This window comes from Python bivittatus, unplaced genomic scaffold (assembly GCF_059951505.1).
Source record: "Python bivittatus isolate LINGU-HERP-01145 unplaced genomic scaffold, Pbiv_v1 ctg000020_np1212, whole genome shotgun sequence".
Taxonomy (NCBI): Eukaryota; Metazoa; Chordata; class Lepidosauria; order Squamata; family Pythonidae; genus Python; species Python bivittatus.
Genome location: NW_028277030.1, coordinates 114,849,975 through 114,866,401, shown reverse-complemented (window position 1 = coordinate 114,866,401; position 16,427 = coordinate 114,849,975). Strand labels below are relative to the sequence as shown.

Below are 16,427 nucleotides of genomic sequence, written 5' to 3'. Positions count from 1 at the left end.
ATAAATAATGCAGTGCTGGGTGTGTAAGAGAGTGTTTCCAGCTTTACAAATAAAGATGAATTGTTTGTACTATTTGTTGCATCAATTATGTTTAATAGATGGTTCACAACAAACAATTCCCAGGTCTCACAGTGTACGTGGTTATTTGCCCATTTCTAGTTTTATAAGTCAGAGATATGCCAAACCCAGATGTGTATTGGAATATTTCCTCTCTAACAGATTCTGCTACTTCATCCAAATGAATCAATGGCATTATCTTTCTGCTGATTCTTCAAGCTCATTGTGCCATAGTATGTCCATGACTAATCTTAAATCACCTGAAATACTTCCAGATGAAGCTTTATTCAGAGAATTTTACAAGTATCTTCTAGTCGTACACTCCACATTTTCAAACATGTTTTCTATCATATCAAAAAAAATTGTTGAATTGCACAATCAAGAATCTTCCAGCTTTAACTTTGATAACTGTTATGAATATTTTCCCCTTAAAACCTTTCCAATAGATGGGAATAATGGAGTACAACCCAGAGCATCTCGAGGGTGGACAGTGACAAGGTGGAAAAGGCATTTTAAAGGTATAAAACCCTTCTCAGCACTACATTAACTTGTGGTTCACAGACTGTGGTTTCCAAAGATCTCCTCTATAAGTCTGAGACCTTATATTTCAAATTCTCTTTATATGCTTTTAGGTATTATGACATATTATGAAGGATATAAGTAGCTGGAGAATATAACAAATGAAATCTTTCCTCTTCATACTTCATTTACTGACTTTGTTAATTAAAATGCTCTTAAAGGCATAGGAAAGCCAGAAAAAAAAAAAAGATACCTAACCTACCTTCCTGCACAGAAGTTCAACTATCTCCTGTCCCTGGACCTTATAAAAATATTTTATTCTGGAATATAATGGCTTCATAACAGATAAATGGTTTAAGGAAGAACTGCACTTGCTAGTTTTAGTTGGTCTTGTTTTCCTGTCATACAACTTTCAAAGGCAAGGTAATCTGCTGCAAAAGAACATGGTACAACTGACATTTATCTTAAAATACAACTTGTTCCTTCTGCTCTATCCACTCCATCCCATTTTTTCCTCAAATTCTATAGTTTTATCTCTGTACCTTTTGTACCCAACATCCCTTAGTGATGTTTAATCTGATCAACTGTATTCTCTCTATATCTTTTCACATTTTATTTGAAGCCATGAAATAGTTTGTTTAGCATATTGTAAACTTAGCCAATTTTTATTAAAGGAACCAGGATTAAAAGAAACCATAGCTTAGTGCAGTGTGAACTCAACCTTTTTCTAGACCATAGTTCTGTACATCTTTTATGTTCATATATGCCAAATCATTCTTTGAAATAAAAGGAAATCCATTATGTTATTTAGATCAGTTTCAAATTAATTGTGGATATTATATACATTCTTTGGATAAAATTACATTAATAATCAGTGGAGACTGCATTAGATTCAGGATCATCAGGTGGCTTATTGCATAGTAGTATTGCAAGGATAAATTAGCATTACTATTATGAACCCTTAATTTGTCTCCACCTGGTTATGAAGAATATGCACAAGTTTTATTATGTTGTTTTTTCCAATCAATGGCTTAAAATATAAAATAAAGTATCAAATATTACTTTCTTTCTTGGATAGATAGATGGAGCAAGTGTGTGTGTGTAGAGGAGCATACATCCATTCTAAACAAACATCTATTGAGAATGGATATGTGCTCCTCTACACACACATACTTGCTCAATCAATGACTGCTAACTCTTGAGTTTGCATTCCTTTAATCAAATGGAAGGTGCTGAATGGACAAGAATACCCACTGCCTGATCAGGTCTCCACTTACTGGATTACTCACATGCTATAATAGAGCAGTTTTTTTCCATCAGAAGTTACTGACTTGCAGAGTGTCCACATATAGTCAGCCCCACTACACATTAAAATTGCTTTTAAATCTTTTGGTAATTTCCATTGGAATGCAGGAAACTGCCCCAATGACATATCATTGTTTCCTCTAACATGTCAGTTTTACTACTGAAAACTTATTGGGAAGTTGTCAAGTTATTCACTAGTTTGCATTTATGGTTTTGGTCTCATGAACAGTGTGGCAGATGTGATGGTGGCTGTAGCTCCACTCAGCTTGTGAGCTTAAAGCTAGATGGCAAAAGCTGCCTCATGATATATTTTCCAGCATATTGCTACAGCAACTGCCCAGCTCATATAGTAGAATAGGGACATATAGAAAGTTGAGCAGATCGGTAACAGATGACAACTGCCACTTTATTCTTTACAGATTCAAAATAAAACAAAAAATCATGTGTACATGCTTATTATCAATAGTCTACAACTGCACATACATACATTGAATCCTTCATAATAGCCTTTGTGTTTTGTTATAAAGACAAATATGATCATTTATCAGTGATAAACTCTAGTTAAAAAGTGAGTATAAAAATAGATCAAGCAATCTTTTATTCCATTTGAACCAAAGCATTTTTTAATTGTTAGAAACAAATGTAGTAAATCATTACATACAGAAGTGTAGATGCCTACTTCCCATTACACCCAGCCTCAAATTTACACTATTTGTTTACTTGGGTGGGGTGTGTATGTCCATCTATGAAAAAGCCACTGCTATAAACCAAGAATTATGAATAACAGAATAGGGCTGTACAGTACAGAATTCAGATCTAATACCAAAAGATGGCTGTGTGTGGGCCACTCATATCCACCAAAGCACTTTTTGGGATTTGAATATTAAGCACTCTGTAGCCCTATTACAGAATGTCAATATAAGCTGTGTAAGCTATTTTTTAATTTCTTCAATACAAATTATGCTATTCAAAAATAAATCTAAAATTAGACATCTTATCTGATTGAACTGTATTTATGAATTTTTTTCTTTGTGCTATATTCTAATAAAGTTAGATCTTCCTAATGAATTGATAAACTAAGAACCTTCTTCAAAAGTTTTCTTTGTAATTAATCAAAATGACAGAATGAGACTGTAAATGTCTAAAATGTGAACATCACCTGTGCAAATATGAATTATAACAATTCACTTAATATGGGTGAATGCTAACTTCACATGTATTTGAACAGGAAGCAGTACTTTTAAGATTGGCAAAACAAACACTATCTCATAAAGCTATGTAAGTTAGATTTAGTGATCTGGGTCTATTATTAAACAGACAAGATTTATAAATCTTATAAAATGGTACTTATTACTTGCTAATTCTCATAACCTCTTTCATCTATGCTTTTTATACATGATTTCCATTTTTTGAATGTCTTTTGCAACAGTCTTAGAAAGAAAAAATAATTGTGGTTGGAAGTATAGTTTATTTTTATATTCCAGGTGGTCTCTAGCACCTTGAGGAAATATTAATAGAATCAATGTCATCCTCTGAACAGTAAATACTGTGTTTAAATCCTGGGATTTCTATGTGGTGAGATCCATTGCTGGAAATAATCATGAGTATACCCAGAAGCTTGTCTTTTCAGTATTTGAAAAATATGGATGTTCCATAAATCTAGACCTAACAAAACATAATTTACTAAAATGTGTCTACATCAGATAGCATAATCCCCAGTGAAAATACAATTTTTCACATGTTCCTTTTCAAAGCTAGTTTCTTTGATGCCATTCAAACTGTTTGCCAATTAACAAATCCCTTCTCTTTCTCTCATGAGACTTAGTGGAATGAAGCCAGCCATTTTATTTAATTTACAATGTAATTTACTAAACTGCTATTAAGTATTTTAAATGTATGGTTTTTTAAAATACAGAACACTGTATGTAACTCCTTGAAGGAAAACTGAGATCTTATTAAATAAACAATATAACTGAATTGTTCCTTTATTTAAAATGTTCTTTGATTTTTGGATATATTTTACACCAGGTATGTTAAGAGTACTATGCCAATGTGCTAGACAAACCCCTTCTAAACAATTGCCCAGGTGCAATGGTAGCTGCACTGTGAAGCTTAGGATATAATGCCAAAAAGCCCATGATAGATGTTGCCTAATGATAAAACACTATAACACTTGGAATTCTGCTGTGAAACTACTTTTTTTTATTTTAGTATTTATCTGTTACTCATTAGAAACACATAAATAAACCAAGTTCAAATCATCTTTGTTTCAGTGAAGATATGAATGGCTCTCCAAACAGATGAAACTGACATCATTACTGTCACATTGGAAACCTAATATTCTAAAATATCAAGGCAATCATTTCCTATTATTAATCATTTAACTTTATTCAAAAGGTTTTAGTTAATTCTGAAAAATTAGAAAACTGAAGAGAGACTTAATAGGAAATTACTGAAAAATGCAATATAGTGGCTGCTGTTTGCCCAATTTTGCTTCCTGTGAAATTTAATATTTGAAAATGTAAACAGAAAAGCACAATTGTATTAAAATCTGACACAATTTTAATTGAGAGATGGCAAGATTTAAGACCACTTGTGTTTCAATAAACACATTTTACTCCCTTATCAGGCCTTCAGTAATAGGAGTGCTAATGGGACTCAAAGGCAGGAAAAATGAGTTCAAGTTTTATTATGCTCTTACCAGGTTTTCTGGAATAGGACCTCATTGGTACAATATAAAAATGTGTTCCTACCAAATCAAATTTGAAAGGCCATCCAATTTCCCAAGCTCCTCCATTTTTAATCCACAAATCACATACTTCTTTGAAGTTGCTTGCATCATATAGATGTTTTTCTGTAATTTATTCATCCCAGTCCAGACCTCTGTCAAGGATTTACATCCAGACTGGTGGGGAACCTAAGATGATAATTTCTATAAAAGGAGTCCACAGTATGTAGTACTAATAATCATTATCATTTATCCCCATAACCATTATTATTCCTCATAAGCAACTAATTTATAAATGAAAATAAAGATGGAAGAAAGAGCTTTTTAAAACGAATGCTGGTTGCTCTATAGAACAAAAAATCGGGCTTGTAAGTTTTTAAAGCATTAAAATACGAGGCACCCGTCAACCTCCGTAAAACTTTCTCTCCAGACGAGATTAAGTGGTCGGAGTAGGAAATATTTCACCCCTTTAGAAAACATTTCATAAAGGTGAGGAAGTCCTCGTTTCCGTTAAGAGACCATTTTTACTCTACTTTGAGAGAGCAAAAGCGGCCCCACGAAATAGAGGAAGACGACGCCCCAGCCGAAGGGGGAAAACGTCTTATTAAAAGTATTTCAAAATGGCGGCTGCAGAGAACGAAAGAGAAGAAACTGCGCCACAAATCCTGGCCGGTGGCCAGGCAGCGCCATCTTCCCTCGTTCCTGTCCCTCCAGCCGGCGATGCACGAGCCCTGTATGGAGGAAGGAGACGCCGTGGAAAAATCGGCTCCCTCGGCTGAGCTTTGGAAATACGTGTTCAATTCGGAGGCTCTTCCAGATTATACAAATTAGGGAGGGGAAAATTAAGCCCGGTAAAAACACAAAGGCCTGAGGTTCCCTTCGCCCTTCTCTCAGCAAAAAAAATAACCCGACCATTTCTGCAACCCGACTTGCACTCCCATTATATATATACAGGTATCGCCCACCCCTTAACCTCTTCCAGTTTCGATTAAAGAAGAGAAAAAATTAAAACGCACCTAAAAATGATCCATCGGGTTTTCAATCCATTCTTTATATATTCCTCCCCCTCCCTATTTTTTAACCAAAACCAATTCACAACAGTTTTTTGGAAGGTTAATCCCATGCCAGATACAGATGCACAATCTTCGAAAGGCAAAAACGAAAGCACTGTTACAGATGTAGAATATTTATTATTCTTGCAGCTTAAAAAAAAATAAATTACAACCGAAAAGGGATTAAATCCTACCGACCTAGAATTACATACACCGAAACAAATCACCATTTCCATTCCTTGAAACAATGACGCACAGAAAAGAAATCGGAGGAAACTGGAGACAAAAAATAGTAGTAATAATAAGAAACGATATTAAGGAAAAAAGAATCCCCGTCAAAAAGCGCAGCCCATGCTAGAAACGCGGTGAAAATGAATACGAGATAGGAAGAGCTGGTCGCTGAAAACAAATCCAACCGGGGAGGCAAAAGAAAAGAAAAATCCTCGGCAGCCTCCCGCCCAGGAGCGAGAAGACGGAGCGTCTCCATTTTCCTGAGGAGGAGGAAGAAAAAGTGTTCCACAGCCCAGAGAGCTTTAGAGAAAAGCAAAGAAACGAGGGGGGAAAAAAGAGGGAGGAGATTTGAAAAGATTATTTTTCTTTCTCCCTCTCACACACACACATACACACACACTCGATCCCCCTCTTCCTCACAGACACACACACCCTCAGTCATACTCGCAGACACACACACACTCACACACACTTTCTCTCCCTCTCTGACGGCCATGGGGGTGGCCAGGAAAAAAAAGCCCAAACAAAACAACAACTAATTTTAAACCGGCTCAATCAATGAGTCATTAAAAGAGGGGCTTTTTTCCTCCTCTCCTTTCCTACATTTGCATGGCCTCCGCGAGAGAGGGGCAGCCCCCCATCCTCTCCCGCCGCCCCCCTTGCAGCTATCAGCCTAGCCCTGAAACCTTATCTGTCCTCTCCCTCTCTCTCTCCCTCTCTCTCTCTCTCCCTCCTTGTCTGCCTCTCCCCCTTTAAGAATCACATTTTGGAGGTGCCCTCAGTAGCCACCACCACAGCCTCTTCCTGCAAAAGAAATAAATATTTCATTTCCATGTGAATTAACATCTGCCCACCAAGCACCACCCGCGCAAAATCGCCCTCCTCCTCCTCCTCTCCTCTCCTCTCCTCCTCCTCTTCTTTCTCTTCTCCTTCTTCTTCCTCCCTATGTCCCCTCTCTCTCCTCTCCTCTCTCTCCAGATATATATTTATATACCTAGCCCCAGAGCCAATAGCTCTCTGGGCTGAAACCTAATATCCTGGTTTTGGCAACTCCTGGTTGTTAATTTGCTCCTCTTTCTTTTCTGTCTGTCTGGAGATAGATTTCCCCCCTCTCTTTTCCCTCCCCGAAGGAAGGGAGGAAGGAGGTTGTGTGTTTTTTTTTCCTTGAAATTTTTATCACAAAATTATAATACACTCAAAGGGAAACTCACCGTCATGAAAAAGCAGTGCCTTGTCAACGGGGTTTCTTCGCCATCACATCAGGGGCTGGCAGTGTAAGAGAGAGAGCGAGAGAGCGAGAAAGGGAGGGGGGAGAGAGGGAGCGAGCGAGCAAGGAAGAGAGAGCGAGGATAGCGAGAGCCCAGTGCGGGAGTTCCAGCTACAAGGCGAGGAAAGAGGCTCAGAGGCTGCGGGGACGCCGCTACCGCATTCACATACATTATTAGGAGCGGCGGTACCGAACTTTCGCTCGCTGCTGCTGCCGCCTGCCTGCCTGCCTGCCTGCCTGCCTTTACGCTGGGCGAAGAAGGCACTTTCGAAAGATTGGGCTTGCTTTGAAAAAAGCAGCTGAGTTAGAGGCTTCAAAGGTATAATCTCCTGACCCTTCGCAAGAAAGCAAAAACTTTACTTTTGGTTAATCGGGAAATGACTAAACGGCCTTGTCTAATGGAACGTTGCAATTGACCAACCCTTTTAGTCCATCGCTGCATTTTTGAGAAAACAAGAAAAGCACTGCTTTAACTTAAATTCTCCCTTTTCCTTCCCTCCCTCAAATGACGTAAACAAAGGAAGTGGAGAAGGTTTGGAATTATTTAAACGGAACTGAATGTTAGAGGTTAAAAAAGGGAAGCTGGCCCTGCATAGTTCTACCAACTTTATTCAGTCCTGACTTCTTTTTCAGTATTATTGTTGGTTGCACAGTCAGCTAGTTGTTTAGACTGGATTTGGCATTTTTATCCACCTATCGAGTCCTTCCCAATTATTATTATTCCTGTAGCTTGTCACCATACTTCAAAATAAGGTTGCAAGTTACAACACAGCAAATTTAGGTTTATAGCATATTGCATCTTTTTGGCTCCCCCCAGCCCCCCCAAAACAGTCAACAATAATTAATGCTGTCCAAACACAAAGATAAATATAGAAATAAAAATATACTCATTCTTTCCAAAGTTTTAATTAGTTTTTAAAAAGCAATGCATGAAATGAGTTTTCAGATTTTTATCACTTTCTGGGAGGGAAATATGATTTAAAGGGTTTTTTTATTGTGCACTGAAATATTTGAAACAACTACCATGGACAGGTTCATTTTTAATGGGATTCATAAATGTTTCAGAATATTAAAAAATATATACTTAATATTCAGTGTTTCTTTTGGACCAATTTATATGCAGAAACAAAAGAAAGGCTGAAGCACAAATGGAATTTAAACTGCAAAAGAAAGTAACTGCAACAAAAAAAGCTCATTTGTCAATAGGAAAAAAAAAGGATAGACCCACTGTTAAGAGAGGTCAGCAGAATAATAACAGGTGAGAAAGAAAGGGCAGAGCTCCTCAGCTCCTACTTTGCTTCTGTCTTCGACCCAAAGGGGAATTATGTTGAAATGGACTTAAGTAAAACAATGTGTAAAAGGATGGAGCAGCAATTTAAAGTAAATAAGACACACCTAGCTATCATTAACAAGTTTAAGGCTTCAGAACAGCTTGAAGAACCTGTAGACATCATCTCAAAGCCTCTTTCTATAACCTTTGAGGATCATGGAGGATGGGTGTAGTGGAGAAGATCTGATGTTCCTGTCTTCAAAAAAGGAGAAAAAGAGGACCTAAGTAATTACAGGCAGAACAGCTTGATGTTGACACAGGGCAAAATTCTGGAACAAATTATTGAGCAGTCAGTTGGTTAGAATTTAGAAAATAATGCATTGCTTGGCAAGAGCCACTGTGGGTTTATCAAGAACAAGTCATGTCAAACCAAAGTGATCTTCTTTTCTGAGAGAGTACCAGTTTAATTGATTACAGGGAGTGTGGATGTAGTATCTTTGACTTCAGCAAAGCATTCAATAAAGTATTCCATTAGATCAGTGGTGGCAAAGCTTTTGGGGTCAGCATGTCAAAAATTCAGAAAATGCCTCACTCACACCGAACAAAAGAGAAATAATTCTTTACATATTCATTTATTTAAAAAAAATACAGTCCGATCATGTGGTGCTATGTATTATATAAAGAAATGTAAAATAATTACAGAAATGAAATATGAGTAAAACAAATTCACTTTCTTTGGCAACTCAGGGAGAATAGTTTTGTCGGGTGTTGGTGAACACTTGCATGTCACCCAATACATCGTGGTACATCACCTTTGACACCCGCCATCACTGCATTAGATTCTACCACCTTACAGGAAGTATTAGGATTCAGGAGGATCTTGACAAGCTGAAACATTGGGCAAAAACCACATGCACAAAGGATCTTGATGGATCACAAACTCTGCATTTTACAAGAAAGCAATTTCATTTGGACATCAGGAAAAATAGTAAGAGCAGCCCAGCAATGGAACAGTCCCAAGAGCTGGTAGACTTTCCATTTGAAGTATTTAAAAAGAGGCTGTATGGAAATACTGTACTAGTGAATTCCTGCACTGGGTAGGGAGCTGGACTAGATAATTTTCAAGATTCCTTCCAATCCTTCCATTCTTTGACACGGTAATTAAAAATGTCAAACAAGCTGTTTTTAAGCACTTTTTAAATGCTTTTTAGGTGTCTTTTGCTGTGTATGCCTAAAAGACAGAAATTAAGTTTTTAAATACACTTAATTGTTAAACATGTAAGGAAGTGTATTTACAATCACATTTCTGTTATTCTGTGATTTTCAGATTCTGTGTGTGCAAATGTCTTCCCTTGGTTTCCCTATATTTTCCTTTTCCCAATAAACTGCTTTTTTATATCTATAGATTTTTGAATTATTGGTTTTATCATTAATACTTTGCCTACATGCAAAATTGCATTATTATTTTGATACTTCTTGTATTTTAGGATTCGTAAAGGTCTGTATTTCTGGCCTGTTTTCCTAGAACTGGGCCAAAATGAGTCCTGGATAGAACATTTAAGAACTCCCCACCCAGACAGCCTAGAGGATAGCAGGAGGTTCAGCCTGATGGTTGTAACCTACTATAATTATTTCTAATTGGGGGATTCTGGGAAAAAGGGATCTTGCAAGGGGAGTTTTAAATTATCCCCCTTCCATTTTAGAACAGAAACTGGTGGAATTTTTTTCACTTTTTTTTTTTTTTAACTTTCTCTATAGCTGATGTTCCTCACATAGTTTTCCAACATCATTCACAACCTCTCAGGTTTTCTTGTAACCCATCAAATAAATGTACCCAAAACATGTACTGAAAAACATGAGTGTGGGACACTAGAAATTTATTTCCTTTCAGTGTGGATTGGAAGTGATGAGATTTTTCTTACTCCATGACATGTGGTAGCTTAAGGGGCTAGACACTGATTGGATTTTCTTTGCACTCTTCTATTAGTCAGCTGGAAGGGGAAAATGTGAGCAAAGCACTGATTGGATTATGTTGTTCTTTACATTTCAAGGTCAATAGAAGTGTAATTGCAGGTCACTTTTAAACTGCTTTGTGAGGGACGGAGGTAGAAAAGCTGTAGCGTGGAAGTGTCCTGCTAGGGAATAGCTACTTTTTACTATCCTAAAAAGATACTACATGAGAACTGCATGTTATCTTTAATAACTTTATCCAGTGCTATTTCAGGAGGTTTGTGGAGGGTGAAATGGAATTCCCCCTGTAAACTCTCTTTCTCCTTGCCTTACACATCATTGTCTAGAACTGAGATTCTGAGTTGGCAGCTAGCTATGAATTTATGCCATTTACCATTACCTCAATGAAAAATGTCCAGGAAGATGGGAAAAGAAAAAAGTGAACACTTCCTTTCCCTCCATCTCTTTCAAATCCTGAACACACAAATTAAGTGGCAAGTTGGCTAAAGATCTGAAATAAAGATCTCCTGTTAGCCTTCAATTGTCATGGTACCAGAGAATTGCTGTCTAGATCAACTTTCTGTTTGGATGCTCAAAATCTAGGAATGGGATTCTGGGGGAAAGAGAAGTAGAATTAAGACAGCCTTCCCCCTCTTACCATATTGTTTTTATTTGACTCACAAAAGTATATTGTTTTCTAAATTGAAAGATTTTTAAAATAATAATAATAGCTCAAGGATTTATGCTTGATGGATTCCCAAATCTATGGAATGTCAAACCATGGAGGTGTAATTTCATGGTGTAACTAGTGAAAAGTAGAAACTGGAGAGAGAAAAGATTTAGCTTCCTCAGGTCTAATGCATTATAAATAGCCTATATGTTTAAGAGGATATCTGCCATGTAACTAAAAAAGTTTTCTTCCCTAAACATATAAGAGGTTTCAGGTGAGAGGAGTGGGAAGAGACACTTCATCTTGTTCAGTTTCCAGAAGTTTTCCTCTGCCCTGCTATACGGTAATGAAATGTTGAGGTTAAAGAAATTTTGTAAAGGTAGTAAAGGGGGGGAAAGTTTCTAGGCCAGAAACCCTGTCTGATGCTCCTGTTGGTCCATGTAAAAGCAAGAGAAAATATGCTCTCAGTAGCACATGCATAGTATTTACTTGGTATCTCACAAAAATACATGTTTTACTGTGTTAGTCTAAGGTGTAAAGAGGATGAAAAATTATTTTTCCAGCCTGTTATGGAATTGTACTGTTAAAAAAAACATGAAGACCTTTTACTAAATTACTAAATGACTTCTCAAAGTTTTATGATTGCCATCTTTACAGAATAAAATCCAGATTTAAGAAAGACATAAAAACTTAGTTTCATCTGGATGACCACAAATTGGAATTTTCTCCAATTGAGAAATTGGAGAGAAAATGAGAAGAAAAAGAAAAAATAAAGAGAATCAAGAATTATCCTAAGAGATCTGGAAACAAGGTCTATGGATTCATCTTCACATCCCTTTATCCATGGTACAAAGACACTTGCTAAACATTTTTAAGCATCATATCCTCATGATGTGGCTTTGTTTCATTCCCAGACAACCTCAGAGGCACCTTGAGCTTGTCTTTAGTTGCTCCACTGTTAAAATGTTTCTCCTTTTCTGACACAAGTTTTGGCATGCAGTCTGCAGTCTTTTGGTGGTAATAACCTGGTCAGGAGCAGGGATCTACCCAGCTCCTATTGGCTACTTAAGTCTGCTGTGGGCACACCCCTTCCTTGGCTGGTTGTTGGGCACTGTCCACTATGGCCATTTTGGTTTAGGCTGCAAAAGAAACCAGATAGCTGGCTTGGTCTGATCTTTTTGTTTGTGGTGACACAGCAATAGAAAACTCCTGGAAGACCAACTTTTTTTTTTAACATGAATACTGATGTCCTCTGATTGTCCTCTCACTGAGCACAACCCTCTCCTTCCATTTTGGCTTTGGCTGTAAGAGACAATGGACACCAAGCTCGTAGAGAGTAAATCTGCCAGCCAGGATTTGTTTTTAACTGTTTGTCATATAGAGGTATCTCTCTCCCAGGAGACCCAACAATTCTGTCATTCTATACTCCTATACCTATGCTGCCTCCACCCTCCATCTCCGCTCCCAAATCCAGCAGACTGGTTAGTGGATCTATAAGTGTGAGTGCTGGTTCTTACCTTGTTGAGTAGCAATCACCAAGACAACGAACAGATGCAAACAGCCCCACTTTCAGAAAAATGGAAGGTTTCCTGCCCCTGTCCCTGTAAAAGCATTAGAAAATGAACCAAGGTTTTGCCACCATAAATTCTTTATATGTTGCTGCCTTATTTGAAAGTACTGTATTCACTGGAATTCTTGTGCTGTAATTTTAACCTTCCTTTTAATAAATATTATTAATCAGGGTTCTGAGAAGTTTGTTCTTTAGATTAACTGTTTCCTGTCCACTCTACTAGGAGGAAAATCTGACAGAAGGGAGTTGGATGAAGTGGGAAGACCCCTGTTAATGTGCATGTGATCACTGTCCCTACTAATAGTTTGTGTGTTAGTTTCTTTATACAGGACTTTCAGTCTCCCAGGAGATTGATAGTCCTATAGTAAAAAAAAACCACTGTCGAATAACCAGTGAGATGAAGGTAGAGGGAGCATCTAAGTTCTCCAGCACTTCTCTGAGCTTATGGAGAATGAATAATCAGTTTTTTTTCTCTACTTGTAGGTGATGCTGGATGGGAGTGGAAAGAAGCCAGGGAGTCCATAAATAATTGCCTTGAAATTGTCCCTCATGAAATATGTAAGGATGGCACCAATCATTGGACTCATTGCTGAGGCGCAGTAAAGTTTAGGCATGGGGCAGTGCAATTTATGTTGATATATTGTTCTGCCCACTCAAGGATGGGAGGGATGCACATTTATGTGGTCATGAGGAAGTGTCTTGTGGACAAATGTCATAATGGAGAAACTGATGAAGCATGTCCAAGCTAAGAAAATAGGCAGACACAGAGGACTTCTCTGCATTTTGTTCTTACTAAAGTACAATAAAGGTAAATTATATTTCAATCTCCACATATGCATAGATCAGTTTAGAGGAGAATGTGTTAAAAAAATGTATACACTTGGAATTATTTTATTTCCTTTACCATTATAAATCCTGCATAATAACTAAGAACTATGCTGAAGTTTAAAGATCTTTTTTTTCATTTCTCCCATTCTTTAAAATTATGATCTGTTAGGAGAAAATGAATATTGCTGTTGTTTAAAAAATTTCTCAGGGAGTTTGTTTTCACACAGTAAAAACCATGGTACAGGCCTATTCTCTGCCTGCACCTTTCCCATTTCAGCTAATCCTTGTTTAAAACTGTCATATCAATGGATTTTTTGCTCAGACATATATCAAAGAAACTCTGGAACCAAGGGTAGCACATCTCCATCACAAACGAAGCAAAGTTTCCCTCCTAAGATCTTATCAAAAGGATTAACAATAACGTTACATAATTTGAAATAAAAAACATTTAATATTATATAAAACCCTTACAATAGTCTTTATTAACTCAAGCCTTATCACTTCACATAGGGACTACTGCAGTGTGCTTCAGCTGGGCCTACTTTTGAAGCCCACCTGGAAGCTTCAGTTGGTCTAGAATGCAGTGGCACAGCTGCAGCCAGGTCTTGCTGATGTGCGCACAGTACACTTGTGCTTTAGCCCTGCACTCGTTTCCTATTAGCTTCTGAGTGTAATTCAAAGTTCTATTTTTGACAATTAAAACCTACATGTTTTGGCACCAGAGTACATATCAGGCCACCTTCTCTGCCCACTTTCTTCTACTCCATCTTGAACATCTTGGGAGAACTTGCTTACAGTTCCCCACTTTTGTGAAGTAAAAGGGTGGAGGCTCATAGGCATATTTTCTCTGTAACTGTGCCGATACTTTGGAGTAGACTTCCCTCTACCCCTGAAATTCACCCTGCCCTCATTCTACTTGGTTTCCATCAACTGTTAAAAACAGAGTTATTTTGGAGAGCCTTGGAGGGATAAGTTGAGACCATCAGATTGAGTGAATGGCAGCAGGCTAAAGTTTCATAAAGTGGAGGAGATATGCCTAGCTGTTACCACTGCCATGATCTCCAGCCTTTTTTTTTTTTTTTTGTAACCGAAAATATTTACACTTCAGTTTGGCAACTAATGTATAGCTGGATCCATATAACATATTAAGCCATGGCTTAACGTACTGTGTGAACCCAGCCACTTGCAGGTTATTCAATAAACCATAGTTAAACTGGGGGGGGGTAGGATAAATAAGGCAGATGTGATTCAAAGCATGCATTAGTATGCAGATGGCACTTGTTGGGAACACCTTCAACAGCTCTATCTTTTCCTGTACCCATCTACCTGACCTCCAGAGCTGAAGTCCCATCCTGGGAAAAGATGTGTTGGTTTGAAATGTTCCCAACAGGTGCTATGTGTGGTCCAACACATTCTGAATTGGGATCTCTATAAAGCCTTACCCTATATTACACTTTGGTCTATCTCAGCTCTCTGTAGCTTAAAAACATAAGAGTTTCCTTCCTTTATATCTCCATTTTTTCTAGTATCTTATTTTATGCATGCTTTTGACACATTTGTAAATATAAAAAAGATACATATCTGGATTTCTTTCAAATCATGATATAGCCTGGTTTTCAGGCATAAGGAATATTGCTGGTACAAATCACAAGCTTTTAATGTTCATTCGAAGGCAGAGACATAGCTTATTAATTTGTGAGCAATGAGCTGGCTAAATGGTATAATGGACTCAACACTGCATTGCTCTTCTAAATCCCATCCAGAATCACTTATTACTTCCTATAGGCTGGAAATCAATTACAAGAAATAAATTGAAATCATTTTAGTTATTCGGTCCCTATCATTTTTACCTACAAAGTAGAATGTACTTATTAGATACCATCCTTTTTATATGGCTTAGTATTTATAGCAATAATTGGCCCAACAGTTTCTCTACTTGCAAAACCCCAAATAGTTAGACTATGGAGAAGTACTGCAAAGATATAATTCTTTACTAGCTTTCCTTTCTCTGTAACATTTTTATCTTAAGATTTCTAAAAGCTAGTATTACTTCATGTAGGATTGGAAAACTCCTTCATTTCCAATACTATAATTTTACATTTAACATAAAAGCCAAACTATCTGTTATAACTTGGAAGAATACACTCAAATTCAGACAGACATTCCTCACTGTGAAATAAGAATGAGGTATATTACTGTGCATGAGAACCATCAAACGAAAAAAAAATGCTATTATAGTTCATAATTAAGTCAGGGCACTTTTAAGTTCCAATTGGTTTATTTATGCCGATCCTTAACATATACAGTATTTATACTAAAAATAACCTACTGAGTCAGTAATTTGATTAAAAGGATTTTAAACTGGATGTTGATTAGCTAGTTTTGCAAATGTATCTATCTATGCAGAACAATTTAGTAGAACTAGCCTCAGCCTTAGATATATAATTTTGTATGGGAAGTAACAACTGACTTGATTCATTCCTAGCTTCAGATAGGGCTTCTTGGTGGCAAATTGTGAAAATTCAGTCATGAAACATTTTTTAGTCATAATATTTGTATGAACCGCTGCCACAGTAGGGCAGCTATAAATAGAAGGGTAATGAATCAGGTCCTTTTTCTTCCATGTGATTCAAATGCTTTTTCTAAATGATGGCCTGTTTTCACATGCCAATTTTTGCCAAAAATAATTTTGATTTCTGAATACAAGGTAGATCAGTTATACAGTTGGAAAGGACTTTGGGGGTTATCTGAGCCTCTACACCAGTGTTTCTCAACCTTGGCAACTTTAAGCTGCGTGGATTTCAACTCCCAGAATTCCCTAGCCACAAAGGGGGAATTCTGGGAGTTAAAGTCCTCACAGCTTAAAGTTGCCAAGGTTGAGAAACACTGCTCTACACTTTGCAGGATCCTCAGTGCAGGATGCAGTTACAGTATCTCTAACAAATGGCTGCCTAGTTTTTGTTTAAATGCCTCCAGTAAA

The 16,427-nt window shown here is 37.3% G+C and overlaps 1 protein-coding gene across 6 annotated transcripts in view; it reads right to left on the bottom strand.

Annotated features, from left to right (window-relative positions):
• The window catches only part of BICRAL (BICRA like chromatin remodeling complex associated protein), a 43,143-nt gene that overhangs the window by 25,141 nt on the left and 1,575 nt on the right, over positions 1–16,427 (bottom strand). For 3 of the 6 annotated variants that reach the window (XM_088147429.1, XM_088147439.1, XM_088147446.1), the window contains 2 exons: positions 12,567–12,650; positions 8,555–8,685 (listed from right to left, as the gene is read on the bottom strand). The gene's annotated coding sequence lies outside the window, so the exon portion shown is untranslated. The other 3 variants (XM_007439596.4, XM_088147414.1, XM_088147444.1) reach the window with 3 other exon arrangements.